Source organism: Mesocricetus auratus, unplaced genomic scaffold, assembly GCF_017639785.1.
Source record: "Mesocricetus auratus isolate SY011 unplaced genomic scaffold, BCM_Maur_2.0 Super-Scaffold_100014, whole genome shotgun sequence".
NCBI classification, from domain to species: domain Eukaryota; kingdom Metazoa; phylum Chordata; class Mammalia; order Rodentia; family Cricetidae; genus Mesocricetus; species Mesocricetus auratus.
In genome coordinates, this window is record NW_024429197.1 from 72,945,435 (window position 1) to 72,966,241 (window position 20,807).

General features: G+C 39.0%; 1 long non-coding RNA gene across 1 annotated transcript in view; it reads right to left on the reverse strand.

The window, feature by feature from the left end:
* LOC121144133 overlaps positions 1-13,039 on the reverse strand; it is a 106,270-nt gene extending 93,231 nt beyond the window's left edge. The window contains exon 1 of the long non-coding RNA XR_005881437.1: positions 12,853-13,039. This is a non-coding gene — a long non-coding RNA (uncharacterized LOC121144133). The remainder of the gene's footprint in view (positions 1-12,852) is intronic.
* Between the last annotated feature and the right edge of the window lie 7,768 nt (positions 13,040-20,807).

Sequence of the window (20,807 nt, forward strand, 5' to 3'; positions counted from 1 at the left end):
CAAAGAGTTCTGACTTCAAGTTCCTGGCTCCTACTTAAAGTTACTTAGCAGGCATCATACAATAGATATAAATAGCACTGGTAATCTTCAAGGCTCCACTGGAGTGACCACTGGTGTAGTCTGAGGTTTGGATGACACTATCACAAGGATTGTTGGCATCCACTCACTGTGTTCTCTGTAATAATGGTTTCTTAACAAAGGAAGTGGATGACTTTTACTAAAAGGACTCCATTAGTTATTTAATTGTGTAACTTTCCATGTTGTAATTAGTTACAACATGCCTGACTTCCCAATTGTAGTGGGATATCCCTTCAGAGCAGGCATTTCACATATATGTGTTCCCACAACGTGACATAAGGGTACTCAATTCTATTTCACTGATCAAATATCAGTTATTCTCTGGGAAAAATATTCTCCATATCTTAGTGACTTGGAGTCACAACGATTTACCTAGCTCTGGATCTATGGGTTAGTGATTTCCAGCTCTTCTGGTTTCTGCTGAAGTCCTTCATGAAGTGAAGTTTGATGTGTTCCAACAGCGGCTCAGATATTCCATGTTACTATCTGTGTGTTTTTCACCACACCACTATTTTGTCTGGATTGTGTACCCATGGCATGACTGGGATGCAGGAGCGGCTAAGAAGCAGAAGTACAGAGTAGAAAGATGACTCAGTTAGTAAATTGCTTGCCTTATGAGTGTAAGTACCAGATTTCAATCATAAGAAGCTTCTGATAAAAAAGTTGAGCATGGTCACATGTGTACCTAATCCCAGCATTGGGGAGATAGAGATATGTGAAGTCATGAGTCTCTCTGGTAAAACCAGCCTAGGCTACTTGGTAAGTTCCAGACTAGCAAGAGATCTGGTCTCAAAAAGCAAGGCCAACATCACCTTACCAATGACAACCAAAGACGAAATTGTCCTCTGGTCCCTTTAAATACACAAGTCCATGTACACACATAGTACATGCACAAATACACACACACACACACACACACACACAAAGGAGGGGAGAAACAGAGACAGAGAAAGACAGATACATAAAGAGACAGAGACAGAGAGAGGAAGAGGGAGGGGAGACATACAAGGCTGCACAAATAGGCTTGGAACTGGCTCACTGTGGTTTCTGCTGCATAGTATCAAATGAGTATAGATACAAGAACAGCACAGAGAAAGGTCAGGGTTAAATATACCACCTTTGGTGAAAGACCTGTAGGTTGATGTTTCACTGGCTATAGGAAAAGTAGAGAATCACACACACACACACACACACACACACACACACACACACCACAAAATTGGATGAATAAATAAGTAACAGAAATGTGTAGAATATTGAGTGATATTTTCTCACCAAAATTAAGTCTGTTTTCACAAATAGCTTATCTTTTAACTTGGAATGAGGGAACTAAAAGTCACCAAGCATCTTCAGACATGATGTGGTCTGCATGCTCTCTACAGATGCTGATTTCTTTATTACCTAGTCTGAAGTTAAAGAAAAATTGCTTCCATTATGTTTGCACTTCCAGTCCTTCGTTCCTCAAAAGAAAACTGGCTGACACCAGCTTCACCTCTGATCCATTCACTGTTCCGTCATCCAGCTGAGCCTCCTCCATGTCCCTGTTTCTCCCTAGTACTTACTTTTTCCCTCTTCCAACATCGGAGAAGATTCCAGGGCCATTTGTTCATGCTTCAGATAAGCCTGGACATAAGTGGAATCTGCTGATGTCTGTGACAATTCTTGCTAAACACAGCTCTTGTTGTTGGACAGAGTCGTGCATTACATGCAAGTCACCTCTGTATGCCACTTGCACTGAGTTCAAATCCCCTGGCATCAGTACCTGTCTGTCTAAATAATAGTGTTCACCACTGACATGGCATGCATCATTCTGTCACATGAAAATGAAAGAATTGGGCTAAGTAAGATGACTTTAAATTCTCTTGTACATTCATGCTCAGAGTAAAGAAACCAAGTATTAGGAGGCTGTAGTTAGGGTGCTAAATTAGAACCTGAGACCCTCATGACCCTCCTATCCCACTGACAGTCATGTGGCCTGAAATGACCACTTCATTTCTCAGTGCCTTGGTTTCCTAGTTTGGTAGTCATACTTCCCCTCTCTGTGACAAATACCAAAGAGAAATAAATGAAGGAACATTTAGCTGTGCTCCAAGTTTCAAAGGTTTCTATCTACAAGCATAATGGGGCAGGAAAACTCACTTCCCAGTAGCCAGAAAGCAGAGAGAGAGACTGTCTGAGCTAACAGGCTTACTCCTCTTTCCCTTCTATCCATGTTTAGAGTGGGTCTCCCAGCTCAGTTAATCCTGTCTGGGGATCCTTTTTTAGACCAACCCAAAGGTGAACATCACTACTTTCCTAATTGTTTATTACTTTAATCAAGTTGTCAACCCAACACTCAAGATGGACCACCCCACCTTACTTGTACAGTGCAAACAACAATGTTATCCACCTGACACAATAGTGAGGGGATTGAATTAGTTAAACAAAACTGTTAAAGCATTTTCTCCTTTGCTAAGTTTTGCTTCACTCTAGTACCTGACTTCCAATGAATTAATTACTGTGTATTCTTAAGAAGGTTGGTCAGTATTTTAGCACTTCTGTTAAGCAATCTATAAAGTATACATTTAGCATTTGCCTCTTAGAGATAATTTTAAATATACAAAATATCTAAAACCCTTGGCATAACAAACGGAGAATAGCACGCTCCATTGGTGGTAGTAAAGCCCTCACCAGAAGATCAAAAATCAGGATAATAACTTCCTGGAACAAAGGAGGAGCTGTTTAAGTATCAAATTGTATTTGAAAAATAGTCCTTCTGAATCTGTCAGTTAGAGAGACAAACACCAAGAATGAGTGTATTTGGGGTTGTGCAGACTAAATTTGAGTTGTTATATCTATGACAAAACAATACTTTCTCTTTACTCTGTGGGAAAGGCTGGGAAAATACTACCTACCTTGCAAGACTCTTGTAGGATGAATAGGATACTATGTAAAACCATTTGGCACATAGTTAGAGTTTGGCAAGTGGTAGCCTTTCTAAATCAAAGGTCTGAGACAGGGAAATGATCTGTAATTTTTATTAATAAGAAGTAAATTGGGGAGGGAGAAATTGATTTATTCTTGCAAGTCTGGTTCCAGATAACTTAATGAGAACAGAAGAGCAGTGAAAACTGAGGGCTCAAGAGGCTAAGGATACAGAGTGCTCAGAGAGTTGTGCTGTGAAGAATTTGTGGTTCAATTCAAAAGACTTCATTTTATGAAGTTTGAGGGACTTTTTCAAAAAGGAAACCAAATACATCAATGGAAAGATCATGCCACCAGTGGTCTATTCAGCAAATCCTGCTTTGAGTCTAATTCTGCTCTGTTGAGTAGGGATAGGTGCAATTGAGAGAGATGTTGCAGGGGTATGCTTGTTGTCAAGTGCATATCTCTGTGTGCGCACACATGCATGCACACATGTGAGCATACTTGCATATACATGTGCATTCATGCAGGATTTACACTCATTTGGCCCTGTCTTATAGACTTCCAAGGAGTTCAAATGGGCCATTTGGCTAATAATTCAGGACAATAGACCCAAGTGGCATGAGCAGAAAAATGAATCAAATATAACCAAGTAAACAGTGGTTCTTTCCATCTCAAACACCCACTTAAGTCTTGGAAGAAAGCCAAGTTTTCTTCCCCAGGAGCCCATCATTTTGAGACTCAACTTTGTTCCAGAAACAAACTGTTTCTTAAGCCATGTGACACTATCTCAGTGCATCGGTGGTAAATGATGCAAGGGATTGTGAGTAATGCTAAGTTGAATTGATTGACTGCCTAGACTACAACAACTAAGAATTTTTAATGAGTTTATCAGAACAAGCCAACAGACCTCATGAGAAGACTTTACCTTTACTTAAATGTATGAGGAAAAGTCATTACAAGCTTAACAATGTGCTCATACACAGCTGGGTTCATACTGTGGAATAGGGAGCCTGTCAACTTCCACAGAATATCCAAATGAATTATAATAAATTAAATCTTGTGTGCCTTTCTTGGTGAGGAAAGAAAGGCCCAAGGAGAGCTAATGACTAAATCAAGTCTATGTTTGAATTTCTCCACGTGTGTTCTTATCATAACACTAGTACTTGTCTATATGTAGTAATGTGGGTGACTATGGTTGGAGAGATAGTTTTAAGTGATGTATGGAAGACATATTTTGATTTTAATAAAGTCTTACAAACTTCAGGTGTATCCAAAATATCCAGGAACTTTCTAGATTTGTGATTTTTTTTAAAGTAATCGCCTAAGAAAAGGAGACACTTACTCTTGTCTACTTAAGAAAAATATTCAAATTCAAAATGTTCAAACCCATGGAAGGCCTCACCCTCCCTGGGGAGTGAATGGGGAGTGGGATGGGGATCAGTGGGGGTCATGTGAGGATAGGAGAGAGAGGGAACTGGGATTGATATGTATAATAAGATTGTTGCTAATTTGAATTAGAATTTATATAAAAATTCTCAAAATGTGTGCATGTAAATATAGGTTGAGAGTCACTGAAGTGTAGAGAGCACTGTTCCAGATGAAGCCATCTTCTGCTTTATAAAGAATGGCTTCCCAAAAAGCCTTTACATCAGTTAATGCAGCAGTATCTGCCAACTTCTCTTAGTCTCTGTAGCCAGAGTTCAAAATTCAGCTTCTTCCCGTTATGGCTGTATATTGTGATGGTTTTAGTTCATTACCCACCTCCCTTTGAATCCCAATCCTCCCTTGTACATCTTGTGTTCAGACCCAATCTCCTGTCAACACTGTAGCTGGTCTTCCAACGCTTAATCTTAGAATCAGTCTGGGAAAATCATATAACTATGCTACGCCATATGGTAGACTAAATAACACCACACACACATACACAGAGAGAGAGAGAGAGAGAGAGAGACAGACAGACAGACAGACAGACAGACAGAGACAGAGAGAGAGACAGAGATAAAGCTAGAGACAAAGTTAGAGACAGAGATAGACAGCCATATGTACAGACAGACAGAGGGAGATAAAGAGAAATTCTACTGCCCTGAATAAAGATATGCTATCTTAAATGGTATAAGTCATTTTGTATATGTGGCTTATTTAAGCATTTTAAGAAAGGAGATTGCTCTGGACAAACTAGGTGTGCCAAGTGTAGACTCAAATGTACTTGAAAGAGTATAGCAGTAAGATCAGTGTCAGAAGGGATGTAGCTTGGAAGTAGAAATCAAAGTGATATGTGCTCATGAGCCAAGGGATGCATGCAGCTGCTGGATGTCAGGGGCCTCCGGCCATCAGCCAGCTGCAGCTGCCTCACGTACTCATAGAGAAGACATTACTCTATCCTCATAGAGAGTACGTGACTATGGACCATCCTGCTATCTCTGCCAAATTCCAGAAACAGGCCTACAGCTGAATTATCAGTTAAGGATTAGCTCAACAGAAAGCCCCCAGGTCTGCCAGGAGAAAGGCTTGGACAATAGGGAAAGATTGAGATAGATGAAGTAAGGACCTATGGTCAGGTTACCAAGCAACACAGGAGGTTCTACCTCTGATCTTTTACCCTGTGGATTCCAGGCAACACAGAGGGCTACCTCTCCCACTGACCTTTTTCCATGACAGCTTGCTTGAAGCTGCCCCTCCTCCCTGCCTCCTCCAAGAACCTTAAATATACCTTGGAAAGAATAAAGTTTCATCACCTTGATCAGATACCTGTCTTGGTGTCCTTTCTCATATCTCCCATCCCCCATCTTTCTCCTAGGTGTCCACCAGACCCATGTTGAATGTCCCGTGGGACAGGGCAGCTCAAAGCAATTTACCTGTGTTGTTTAAATCCACTGACAGTGCTGTGGTTTATTCCAGTAGCAATAGGAAGCTAATTCTGTCTTATCTGAAGCCTTTCCACTCCTTTTTACCAAATCCAGTCTTTTTAAAAAGTAGCTGCTTCTGATGTCTCTCTCTCAACTTCCCAACTTTATTGCTTGATCTCCTGCCCCAAGATTAATATTAAGAAATAACATTTTGTGTAAAACAAGCTATTTAAAATAAAAAAGAGATAACATTTTGTGTAGAGCAACCACTGTACCAAAAATGTACACATTAACAGAAATTATCCTGACAAGAACATACATGATCAGTGTTTTCATTATCTCCACTTGTTCAAATATGGGAACTCAGAAGAGCTACATGATGTACCCAAGTTCCAAACCTAATAGTTGTGAAGGAAATATTTACATTCAGATGGATTTGATTTCAACATCTCTGTTGAAATACAAGTTATAGCATAGCCTTGAAATTCACAGATAACATGCAGTGTTTCAAATCCCTGGAAATGTTGTATCCAGGCATCTGGTCATGATACAGATCCAAGAGAAAAGGAGCAAAATAGAGGATGCATGACTTTAAAGAAAAGACATAGGCACATAAGAAGAAAAAATAGGCAGGAAATGGGCAAGAAGCAAACAACAGATGTATTGTGAACCAATAATGAATGTGTCTTAGATTGCCTGACACTCTAGGAGCAGATCCTTACAGGGTATATATGTAAAGAGACATGACCAGGTGAGTATAGCCAGAGCCCAAGACTATAATTAAATTTAGTCTTCTGCAACTTAAAAGACTGTGGTGGGCACTGTTCCTTCTTACTTAAAAGTGAAGTGTTACACGAGATGTAGAAGTATGCCAAGCACCGGAGAGGCGGCAGGACAGTATGATGAAGATCACCAAATAGGAAATCTAACAATCCAGGGGTAGGTCCAGAAGGGAGCTTAGAATTTAGATTGTTCTAGCTCTAATATCCAAATTAGCAATCTAAACCCATGAATACTGAGCAAATAAAATGTTTTAACTCTGGCTAAGCAGAATGGTATGCAAAGAAATTTCACCTTAGTTACCTTGGCTTGCAAGAAGATCTGAGTAAATAGTCTAGTCTAGCTATTGGAGGTCAAGAGTACAAAGAACAAGCAGAGTTTTGTCAATGAAAGGTACAGTCGAAATCAGGTTCATACCATATGCATATCCAGACAGGTTTACCAAATGGGTATGACTCATTTACTAAAAGAGACACCTAGCTTCCTCTGACTCAGTATGAAGAAATAAAGTGGAATTGCTTTCCTTAGTTGGTCAAAGCTGAGGTGATTTGAAAAGGGGGGCTCCTCCCATCAGCCATAGGTCCCCATCTTCAGTATTGTCCCTACTTCTTTTGCCTCGTTTGTTCATTGATGGTGAAGCAAGATCTTGAAATTAATTAAATGACTAACGTTCTTCGATATCTTTTCCCTGGTGCTTCTAAAAAAATAAGAAATTTTGTGTTTCTATGGGCCCATGATTACCCACAACAAACATGACTTTCCTCAACTACCTTCTTAGCTGGTATGGATTCGTGACTGAGACCCAAGGAAGAGGATAAAGTCAGTAGCGCCTTGTATATGTTTCTGGTAACCTATCTGAAAGAATGATGGTACCTATATTTAAGTATCTGATTTATTGTGGCTCCTATCTTGTTGGTTTGAATGTCACAATCAGGGATGGCTGGAAAAATAAAGAATTTCTCAGTTATATTAGTGCAGGCTATGTAAATGCATATTTCTATTTGTAAAGTGAATAGATTGTGTTCAAGCTAGTAGAACTTGGAGTTTTCCATCATTAGCTGTAAATGTGATCCCAAACACTATGTTAGCCTTTTTACACTTTTGTTTTAAAAAGTTTTCACAGTTGCATTCAGAGGAAAGCTCCAATCCTATTAGCAAAACATTCAGAATCCTTCAAAATGATGCATTTAATCTCATAATCTATCTCTCTTGCTGATACTTTGAGAAATTAGCAATGCTTACTAAGCTGTGCTTCCCCAAGTATCCCCTTTCCCACAGTTTGTTCTGTTTCCATTCTTTATACATACTCTCAGTATCTATGATTACAACCCTTCTCTGACAATGCACCTATACTTCAGAAAAGCATATGGTCCTTTCACTTTATTCCTTTTGTACCTGGCCTCTCATCCATTTAGAAATCGCTTCAATACAGAAGGAGGGTACATTTGTATGTTCGATTTCATTACTACATTTTTTTCCTCAAAGGACTTGAATAATGTCCCATTTACCTTTGAAGTCATGTATGCCACTGTAATAGACTCTCACTAGGCATTTTGACCTTTGATAATTTCCTGACTGAGCAGTTAGATTGCAATGTGACCATAAGGAAGTCACCTCAAACCCTAGACCTTATATAATCATGTGTGCAGAGTTGAAAATGTTCCTATAATATTAAAACCGCAGTCTGAGAATCTATCATAACTCTGCCAAAAAACTTTGGCCCAAAAATTGCGTTCTGACCCCATAAAACTAGTTTGCCCTATGATGTACTATTCTGCTCAGTGTCTCCTCAATTCTATGCCCCTGCTACCCACTGAGTTTGAGAATCAGGGTAAGTTCATTGCACCTTCAGACTGTGGTCTGATGATGCATGCTTGTGTAGAGTTCATGATTAGTTTCATCTGGACCCATGATCCAACAGCTGGGACCATCTGCTTACACTTAGCATACAGCCAGACTTTCCACAGTCAGGAGTCAGTGTGCTCCTGACCTAGCCTGGCTGTCCACTCTGGACTTCACAAGTCAGGGACTCATGGCCTGGATTCACATGTCAGGAAAAATAATCCAAACATGAAATGTTTGAGGTAAGAAACAGCATTCTGGTATCTCCTAATGTAGATAAGTTGCCTCTAGAAACAGGAGAGTCAGACAAAAAGGAATATAGTGAAACTGCATGATTAATAAATACTGTGAAGCATGAGTTTTCCCAGAAGAAAGCTAACTCTTTGGGAATATTAACCTACACAAAAAGATACAACTGTTATATATAGCTCTAGGTTGGGACTTACAAATTTATTAAGGGAAAGAACTCCCAACCTGCACAGTATCACCCCATAGATGAGTGGATTTTTCTACCATTGCAATGGACAGCATGCCTGTGGGAAGGATCTTAGAATTATTTTTCCCAAGCTCTTCCTCCATTCACTCTGAACATCTTTGTCCCAGTTTTACTGCTCTGAGCAACGATAACCTAATCCCCAAAGGATACTACTTGAGACCACATAAGATGTTCCATGGAAGCGTATGTCTAATGTGAATCATTACCCAGATGTCAAGAGCTATTGTTACTACCTAGAGACTATCTCAAGATCATACATGTAGAAGTGATTATGCTTTATTCTACCAGACAGAGGAGAAATTATTCTACTCTGAAGTATAACTATCTACATTCTCCATCAGCATTGAATATCCATGGATAGATGCTCATAGCTTGAAAGAAGAGTCAGTGAGAATGAGAGTGGTTGGTGGCCACAAAATCTTGTTAAGCTCTTCTTTCCAGCAATGCAATGGACCCCTGGTCTGCTTTCTTTCCCCTGGAATCAGGGAACAAACGTGCTTCCTCTTTCACAAGAAGCACTTGCAAGTTTCATTTGAAAATGGGAGAGAGAGAGAGAGAGAGAGAGAGAGAGAGAGAGAGAGAGAGAGAGAGAGAACACAGAGACGTTGATGGCAAATTGTTCTTTGCCCATGCCCTGTGTTTTGGTCCTTTATTTGTGCCCTTGAAAACTCTGAGTAAACTCTGTCACACTTAGTATAAGTGATGAGATGGCAAGTCAGGGAAGATTAAGTCAGACTGCATGTGACCATCCAAAGCTGACCAAGAGAAGTACAGTGGACTGTTTCATTCCACTGGGTCATATTGTCTGTAGTGATTAGCATTCACAGCTACTGATATAGCCCTAATCTCATACCCATTTTGGAAAATACTCAGATGAGTTCATTTACAGTCTGACTGAATAATCGTATATTATCTTCTTTATGCATTTAGTGGACATATTCTACATCATGGTATCTGTATCCAGCACAAAGGAGCCAAAACCAAAGAGATCCCTTTAAGAATAAGAAGCAATGTCAAGTACTGGCCATGTTTCCAGAGTCGCTCATGTCTAATTAAAGCTTACACATAGCTTGAAAGTGTAATTGAAGCAGTTTTGGTTGTTGATGGTGGTTCTTTTTCCTTTCCTTTTAAGAGCATCTATAAGTTTTCATATTAAGATCTTTTACTTACTACATAAAAGGTCCACAAGAAGGCTGTCCACCCTTTTAGGATCAACACACAAATAGTTAAATGGCTTCTTGACCCACCATCACCTATAACCATTTATTTTGTAGTTCTCTCTTCTAACATAACCACTGGAAAAATTGTCATGAAATTATTTTCTCAAAAGAACTCCATGCAATTTCTAATATCTTAGCCAGGCATTTTAAATTTAAAATATGTTCATGGTTGCTCCACACCAAATTCAAGTTTGCTATAGTGATCCTTGGGGTTCTTGTAACATTTCCACAAATATTTATGTATCTCACTTCTGGTCCTTTCCTTCAAAATACCTATCTTTCTTCCTAGACAAATATTTACTCTTGGTCCAGTTGTGGCAATGTTCTGTGACTTCTTAAATGGTTGTTTCTCTTCCGTCCCTCTGCTTCTCTATGAATACTTACAGCTTCATGATGAGAATGTCCAATCTATCTTTTCTAACTCTGAAGTCACCCATCCCAATGTTTCAAAGAATCTTTCCTATGTATGTCAACCTGAACTGGATTGGGGCCCTCAAATCCAAAAGCACCCAACCCTTACAATGCCCTAAACTTACCTAGCTTCTTCTTTTAGTCCCTATTTCTTTTTCTAGAATTTGAGTTTCTTGGGAAAAGAGACTGTGGTTTGTTGACCTTTGTGTCAATGTGCTCAGACCTCATAAATGAAGGAATAAAAGCATACACAGATTCAGGAACAGCTTCTCAGACTGTAAGCCCTTGAAGGCAAGTCATCCCAGAGACTCAACCCCTCATCCTTACTCTCTGCAGTAGCTTGGCCTTTGACATTAAGGGCACAAAACCTTTGGGATGAGTCTGTGAATTGACACAGTCAGTTTTGAATAGTTTACCTCCCTTAATTATTTTAAAGGTCAACCCTGCCTTCTGAGGCCAGCAACATGGCTCAATGGGAAAGGTTTTTGCCACTACACCTGATAACCTGAGTTCAATCCCTGCAACCCTCATGGTAGAAAGAGACAACCATAGGACCCACACACTCAAAGTAAATAAATGCAGTTTTTAAAGCAGCCCTACCTTTCCTTTTTTATTCAGTCTAACCATTCCAAAAGTGCAACAGGACAAAGAGGTACATCCTTACTTACATTACAGCAACTCATCTTAACCAGGTTCAGAATTCCAATCCACATAGAGTAGCATAAACAATAGTCTTTTATGGAGACAAAATGCATTTCCCCCACCTCTGTGATAACTTCACTCCAGCACCCAGTCTTTCCCTAAATTCTTATTGGCTGTTGATGATCGTATCAGTTTCCCCCACTCTTTAGTAGCATCCTGTCTTTCACCAAGATGAAAAAGACATCTATGAAATTTGAAAATCAGACGATTCCTAACCAGCTGTAACTGATTCTGGTGCAGACAACAGAGGCTCATGTCTAAAACACAGATGAACTTTCCCCTGACTAGGTCCTTTTTTTCATAAGCACTACCTCCATGACTCTCCAATGGCATCAAAACATTAACATGAAACCTCAAGACCCTCAGATCCTCCATGTTTATACAACCCAGAGCATTGTTTTCTGTCTCTTGTCTGGGAATGATTTGATTCCTCCCCATCTCAAGCCACACGCAAACACACTCAAGATAGTGGTGGCATGTTTCAAACCACCTCATGAAGACAATCATGCTTTCTTGAACTAAAAGAAATTTTAGTTTCAGACTTGTCTTCCATGTAGAACATAAAGCTGGGGGTTGCTTCACTTGCTTCTGCTCAGAGAATTCCTCCATAAAAACCATCTTATCTAAACAAGCCTTTTAATCTTGCCTAGTTTCTATTACATCACTCACTAGGCATGCACAAAAGTAGGAACTTTGCTGGAAGGGTTTATTATCATATCTAACCAGCCTAGATAGAGCATAGCACATAGATAGATAGATAGATAGACAGACAGACAGACAGACAGACAGACAGACAGATAGATAGATAGATAGATATGCTGGTACATAGGTAACTTATTAGCTAGATGGGTGGATTGACAGATAATAGAAAAAGTGACTCTCCCACCATCACACAGAGTTGTCACCTAGAAAGTCTTCATTCCTCTCTTCCTAGAAATTCTCCACACAGGTTTTCTCTTCCCATCATGTCTGAAGATATCCACTCCCCACATTAGACTCTTAGTGATCAGCACTTGGTTTCCTTCCTAACAAAGCTATTTTATTGTTGTTTTCCCCCACTAGGTTGTAAGAAAGTAATGCAGGAAACTGTATATTTTGTCTAGTTTTGGAGGGACCTCAAGAACCTAAAATCATGTCTGACATGTAATTACAAATAGTAATCTGTTGAATTAATATACATATATGAACTCTTCCACTGAGTTTCTAAAAAGATGTTTTAAAGAAGTCTTTTTAGAGAATTGGAGCTGGCACCTAAGAAAAGTGAATGTCTCAGATGTCTGGCTGGATTCAGGCTATTATGTGCTTTACTGAATGCTACCTGCCACAGAGAGACAAAGCTCCAATTAACATTGTTCACTGCACTGGTAACTGCTGACATTTATCTATTTAGTCTGAATAACTTTTCAAAAACGAGATTTAAATACGGCATTAAAAACAGAACCATCTAATTCTTGCAGAAAATTCCAAAGTTTAAATTCACTCCTGTATTCCAAATGGACATTACAGGGAGTCGACTAGCACTCATCTACCTCCTCCAAGTATCAAACTGGACAAGAAAGAAAAAACATACCAGAAGCAGAAGCTCCAAAATCTTGCCCTTGGAGTAGATTCTGAATGGTTCCTGCTCCTGGCTACTAAGTCATTGATTCTGCCTCAATTTTCTGTGGCTCTCCACCACCTCAAGCCAGCCGCTTTGCTTTCCTGACTCAATGGCTCTGACATCTGGCGCAGCAGACACATGTGCTGCCTAAGAAATAAAAGAGACTGCCCTGCCTCTAGGAAAGACCTTTGCCTTCTGATGTCACAAAGAGGGAAGATCTTAGAGCAAATGTCTGGAATGCCTTTCTGGTTGCTACACTGAGCACCGGACGGCTTCAGTCATTCCACCATTAGACCAGCTCTCAGAACTTTACAAGTTAGTTGTAAAACGTGGTTTCGTATATGAAACATAGCCCATTATCCTCAGATCTCTACTTCCCTTGGATGGAATGGATTCTCAGACCTAATGGGAGGTAAAGTGGGGAGATGGAAGAGTGTGATCCACTCAGCACTGTAAAACTAATAAAAGAGGAAAAGGAAATCAAAGCCAGCCATTTGTGCTTTTTCTGTTTGCAGACAAAGCATGACTTCATTTACAAGGTTGATGAGTCCCTGTGTGCTCTGACTCAATCACATCCCTTGAGTCATGCCTCAGTTCTCCCTGTGCCTCAGTCTCACCTCTGATAGGTGTGAGATCTCAACTTCCAAACAACATTCTTTTGTTCCAAGACCTAGAAAAGAAATGCTAAAGAAAATGCTATGATTTTTAAGACTAGTGTTTAAAGCAAGCAACTGAGAAATAAGAGTTCATTTTTTTCTGAATCTAAAAGCAGCCACCTAACTTCTCCAACACACAAGTTTGATTTCTATCTAGTCTGAATGTTGTGTCATTCAATACTCATAAAAATTCTGTTGTCAAGTAGAGAATCACAAGGGTCCACACATTCCTCTATATCTCAAAATATACTTTCCCCTCATTAGTTCTGTACAAATTCAAGATGTTCATGAACTCAGAGGTATTTTAATATAGCCAAGTGGGGGAGGAAGGGCTTGGGGGTTGGTTGAGAAGCTGGAGAGGCTAAGATATGCATTTGAAGACCGCATCTGAGCATCTCACTGGAGGCTTGGGAGTTGTCTGAGAAGTGTTTGATATAACATGTTTACTGTAATGTGTGTGTGCATGCTGTTTGTTCACGCATGTGTGTATGTCTGTGTGTTCATGTGAGCGTGAGTGCATGCACACACACAAGCATATGTCTGTGCTTGTATTAATTTGTGTGTGTTCTTTCCTTTGGAAAGCAACTGATTTAAATTCTGAAGAACAGTGAGACTGTTCTGTAATTGCATTTGCCACAGAAGCTGCTTAACCAGCTGGTTACCTTTCTGTTCTCAGATTCTGTGATTTCTCACACACCCTCTCCTGATAACTGTACACCAGGTCTTCAAGTCACTCCAGTCCTTTTCCAGGCTCTGCTATATTCTCCCTGTTGAGTACCCTTCTATGTGCAAGCTTCAGGGCAGCACAGCAGACAGAGGCCCACTAAGGATAGCCAGGCATCTGCCATCTCCATGTTTCAATGTCCTGATCTGTAAATGTAGGGCTTACAATCCTGGGTCAAGCCTGATCCCATGATGAATCCTGGAACCCAGAAAATATGATAGAACTTCATAACCTTCACATTGTTTTATATTCACAAAGAATTATATTAGCAACAGTAGAAAAGAAGTAGGGTGGGCTATTTCATGGAGCTTAGGATTTCACCAGACAGTGTTACTTCATATAAACAGAAACTACTTCTTCCAGAGGTCCCATGTTCACATTCAGCTCACGGAACCACAAGGCATCTCACAACCACCTGCAACCCCATTTCCAAAGGATTCAACTAAGAGAAATTAGGATTGGCCATTCCTTATCAGTGGGTTTCTTATCTTAGAATTTAATCAGTCATGTCAAAAATATTTTTAAAATAAACTTGTATGGCTGCAGATCTAGCTTAGTTGACAGAGAGTGTATATATGTTTTTTAAACACATAGAGAACACAGTAGGTCAAAACTACAGGCATGGGAGACTCACATGCCAAGATGGGTCATTCATGTAGCTCAGGAGTCCTTGCTGGCTGTTCCTCCCAGCGCTACCTGAGTGTCTTCATGGCATGTTAGCTCCTGAACACCCACACAGAATTATCTGAGAAACCAAGGTGGAAACAGCAGTGTCTTCTATGAACTCTCCTCAGGTACTAGTTACTGTCACTCTTCCCTTTCCAGTGACCCGTATAACAGTCTGTTGTAGCATTGTGGAGACTGCACAAAGGGGAGTAGACACAGGGAAGGGTCATCTTTCAGACTGATTCTCACATTGTGACACAACTAATGTGTTTGAGAGATTCTGATTTAATCTACAGTCACAGTCCTACCAAGACGGGATCAGAGGAGGGAGGAGAGACAATCAGGATCAGACCAGATGGTTCAACATTGCCAAGGTTAGAGAGTGTTCATAATTTCTAGTACTGGGAAAACTGTAAATACCACCTTTGTGCCAATGATAGTAATACCCCCAAGTTGTCAATTTCTAGAAGAAATCCAAATTTCCCTCTCTTCCAGAACAAAACTTTACACATCCCAGCCTCCAAGGAATCTGTTGCTACTGAAGGCTGTTTCCAGGAACCCAGACACCCTGCTTGGACTGAGGCTAGACAATATGGCCAATTATAAAGACAAACTGTGAAGCTGATAGTAGAGATCTTCTACTCCAGAGTGTACAGTCACTATTCAGTTGATAGATGTATCATAAGCACTATGAAATAGCCCATGCTATTTTTAGCTACTCCTACTAATATAATTTTTGTGAATACATAATGATATACCATTTATAAAGTCTCTACTATAAAACAACTATGAAGCCCTATCCTATGGGCTCCTGGATCCATCAGGGAACTATGCCTCCTCCAGGATTGTGAACCCTAAATATCTATGACATTGTTAGCATTTTCTGTGTATATTTTGATTTAAGTTGTTTTTATTTCTTTAATGACTCATTGATTCTACATCAATATTTTACATAGAATTCAGATCTGGATTCTTTTTTCAAAGTTTGGCCACAGTTCTAAGACTGTCAGGCTTGCTTTACTAAAAGTGACCATTCACTGGAGTTATTTGATTCATATGTGATGTCCCATTCACCCTAGTCACTGCCTCATCTCTGCCTTATTACATCCTCTACTGACTCTCAACCATTCAAATGAATGAATACCCTTGACTTAATCCAGGTGACACATTTTCAAGAGAGCCAAGTAAAATCCTGGTAGCTAGTGGACTTATCTATTAAATATTTTCTCCATAACCACATGACTGGTCAATGGTAAGATAGCCATCATTGTAAGATTGTGTCTCATCTAAACTGGCCCCCATCCCAGAATACTTCACTCCTTTACTGATTAATAGGCTTCAGTATAACAATTCTAGGCATATCAGTGACTGGGACTCTCTTCTCATAAGTGTACTATTAGACTAAAGAGCTATAGCATCCCTGCAGTAGATAAAGGGATATGCAGAAAAGTAACTGTGTTGGAATTCTGACATATAACCCCAATAGAAAAACTAATTAAGAAGTGTACACATGTATTCTAAAGGAAAATTGTCTAAAGTGGAGTAGGCAGAGAAAACGCAAGTAGGAAAGAGTTACAAGTCCAGAGAAGACAGGTAACAATCTCCAAACACCATAGAAATCCATCTGTGCAGTACCGCCTCATTTTTGTATTATTTCTACAAATGATTAACTTTAAATAATACCAAAGAAGTTTCTAATATCTGCATATCTTGACTTTTATGAAGTCACCATGTCGGCCTATACATAAAAGGCAAGTGTGCACAGAAAAATGGTGATGGAAATGAAAGGAAAGAAATTCTGGAACACCAAAAGCTACAGAGTGACTCTAGTGGTCACTAACTAGAATGTGGATTCCTCAGCACAAACTGGCTGAGGCCAGAGTCACAGCCTTTGTCCAAGTGCACTCAAACAGGACTGCTTCAGAAAGGAAAGAGGCACATTGGCCTCAAAAAAGCTTCTGAACTCAGATGACCTTTCCTGCTACCAGTCTGAGAGTTAGATGGGCCAATAATTACCAATGAGCCATAAACATTTCAGGCCCAGAGAGGGCAAGTACCACACCACAGCTGCACTATGTGGTGATGAAGAACCATGGACATTCTGGCTCCCTTCCTCTGAACCACATCAACTCCATATCAATCTCCCATCACCCACTCTTTCATCCTTGAAAGAAGCTCAGAATGTTGCTGATGTTAATACTGAGCCCAGTGAATCCCCTGCTGTCATGCTATAACTGGAGCAATGTGTTTCTTCCACACCACATAAAAGGCAGAGTACCCAATGAATTAAAACAAGAAACAGACTGAATGGCAAATCACATACCCTTCTATTTGCTCAGTCTCCTACTATTTGCTGATGTCTACAATGTGCTAGGTGTGGCAACTGAGAACTAAATGAGTGAGCCATACGTTCCTCTTTAGAAAACATTAGTCATGCAGGAAAAACTAATCAAAAGTAATTAGAAATGGGACAAATATTATCATATGGGAGCTAGGTTGGGAAAAGACAGTTCACAAAGTGATAAATAGAGTAAGGAGTGACATTAGGGGATATGGCAGAAGGAGAATGGCTATTTTGGAGGAAGAAGGGAATTATCATGAGTGAGAAGAGGTAGAGAAAGAGCAATGGAGATGAATTATCAAAGTAAATTATACAAGTTTATGAAAATCTCATAACAAACCTATTACACTACACAATTGATATATGAATATACATTTAAAGGCGGGGCTGAGCAAGATCAAAATATTAAATACAAGCAGCCTGAGAGATGAGCACATATCAGAAGGAGAAATATCTGGTTTTAAAGCCTGGTGCGCTAAGGGAATTAAAAGCAGCTTCCTAAAAATGGAAGACACAGTTGAGTAATTAAAGGCCAGATTGTACATTCTCACTTGCCCTAAGTTAAACAGGAAGCAAGGAAATTTCATAAAGTGGAGATGACATTCATAATGAAGGGAATATCACCAAGCCTGCCAGGTAGGAAACAGGGTGAAATCCATGCATTGTGGCTTTGCCCAAACTCATTACAGTAGTGGATGGAAAATATGAGAAAATTCAAATCTCCTGGCTGGCTTCTAACCTGGGGTTATCATCTCTGAGAGAGAAAGGACAAGAACTGTAAAAAATAACCTGTGGTAAGGGATGGGCTGACATTATGAGAGACAAGCTGTCAATCCTTCTGAATTCCAGGCTCAACAGAATTGCTGCTTCTGTGGGAACAGTGGCTCATAATGTTCACCCAACATAAAGTAGACGACGGCCAGAGTCAGACTGCCTCCTGCTAAAGAGAGACTGATAATTAAATGATGTATTTTCCAGGAATGAAGACACCTGGTGGAAAAAGGCCCATGTATGTGAAGCTGGCTTAGCCTCAAAGGTCAAGCTGAATGAAGCCAGCCGTGCGAGTGAAATAACCCCACTATCACCACAAAGCAGGAATTTCAAACAGTTGGCATGAAACACATCTCTGCATAGCATCCTCAAGGCCCACTGCAAGAAAATATTTCACATCTTCTGATAAAAGAAGAAATAATCATGTTAAAGAATATTCCTTCAACTAAGACATTCATGCAAAACAAAATCACCTAACACACAACATAGATAATCCTTTAAAAAGATGAGTGCCTGAATAAATATAAAAGTGAAATAAAAGCCACATGAAAATCAAAATCAACATGACTATCACTAGTCCAGTCAGTTTTAGGCTCAAGAAAGTGTTCTAATAAAACCTTCAGTAAGGTCTTACAGAGATAGTAAAGAAGAAAGTGTGCATCAAAACTGTGTAAAATGGAAGGAACACATAATGAAATATAAAATGAATACAATAAAAAGCATAGGCCTTGAGTGTACCCCTTAATCTTTCTTAATTAATACCCACAATCGTTCTAATCAATTATTTCCAGTTAATCTACCTATACTTATCTCTATCACCTATATATATATATATATTTATCTCTATAATTATGTACATCTCTCTCCATACATATATATACATATATACATGATCAACTCAACACACTTTCTTATTAGTTTTCTTACAATACTACATAAAAATAAGCTCATCTTGACTTATGTAATCACAGATTCTTCTATCTCACTCTGGTTCATACAGAAAAGCAAAACATAAATTGAGTAAGTGCAAAATATCTTTCTTTTTCTATTCAGAATTCTGCCCACCTCAACTGAGTTTCAGTCCAGAGATCAGGACCTGAAATTTCTAACAGGCAATGGTACCTACTGTGTACAAGGGCACCGTAGGCAACCATGTGTGCAGCTCTGATGTGGGTTCCAAGATTTTCCAAGTCACTGCCTGTCTTTTTACATTGTTGATGCTCTTTTCTATGATGAATCATTCTGTAACCTTACTGAAGAGTTCCAAATGCAAATAGCTCAGTTAAACATATCAGAGCATGTTTCAGGGCCAATGTTTGACGTGGTAGAACTAATTGCTGTGATCTTCCCTGGGGAAGACCACTTCTTCTGCTTACAGATCTTCTCAGTTGCCTGTAAACCTTTGCATAGGTTTGAGGCCCCCTGAACTCTCCCAGGTCCAATTTGGCATGTCTATTGATATCATTGCAGTCTCAGAAATAAGCACAACAACCAAGCAAGAGAACAAACAAACAGATATCAGAGCATTGGCATCTAATTCTAGACCCCATATGCACAGGTAGCAAGAAGTGTAAGATGGTACCTGAAGTCACCTTCCAGATGTTGGTTGAAAGATACATACCAATTCCAAAAAACTACAAAATTAAAGAACTGTTAATCTTATAATGATGATAAAGGGAGCAAATGACAAGTTTTGCATTAACCTGCCATATTAGAAATCGAAGATACAAAAAATGTGTCAACAATAGTAATAATCTTCATCAAAATACAATCCAGACATTGTTTGTTTATTTTATCAAATATTTATTGAGATTAATCTTGTAGTAGGCTATGTACTAATTCAAACACAACCACATATTCACACACAAACACTCATTTTAAGCATTATTATCATAATCATTGATGAATATAAAAACATAATTACAAAGGTATTAAATGATCTAGCTCAGATCATACAGCCTTTGAACCTAAATTCAAGTCCATTGAATGTTTATAAGGCCCACAAAGTGATGTTGCTCTACACATAAAAAGTTGGCTTAGAATCTAGGTGAAACCAAGATGCCTACTTTCCCATTTACTATTTATTATGCATTAATCATGATCCCTGACCAAGGCAATAAGAAAACTATACATTCATTTTTTTAAAAAAAACAGGAAAATGAGGTAAATTGACATTCTCTTTAGAACAATATGACTAGGAAGTTTTAATTGTAACTGGAAAAAATAAAATCAGCATGTTACTAGTTCAAATTTAAATCCCTTAGTATTTTCAGAAAACGATTTTTCCAATCACAATATAGAGTGAAAGTTGAAAACACTTTTTCAATAATGACAAACCTCTAAGGGCTCTCTAAATATTTAGCAAAGTTTTATAGTCTCAGAAAAAAGTTTAGAATTATTAAAAGACATAAAAGAAAGTGAAAAATATTGATGGAAGAAAATGTTATGTTAAAACAGTCCTTGTTCTTCTATTTAAATAATAGGTAGGGTTTAGTTTCCTCTGCTTGCAATTGTAGCTAAACTCCCGGAAAAGTTTTCATTGAAATTTACCAGTAAGTATTTCTATTTGCCAAACAGACTAAAGAATAAACAAAAGATTTGAGGAAAAGTCATAAAGTATACAATGACTAGATATCAAGTCTCGTTGTAATACTGTGGCATGTATGTACTGTTGAATAGGGGCATTGGTAAAAAAAAAATTTGAAGGGAACCTGGAGATTTTTTCTAACAACAATGCTTGACAACATGGTATTGATATAAGGAGAAA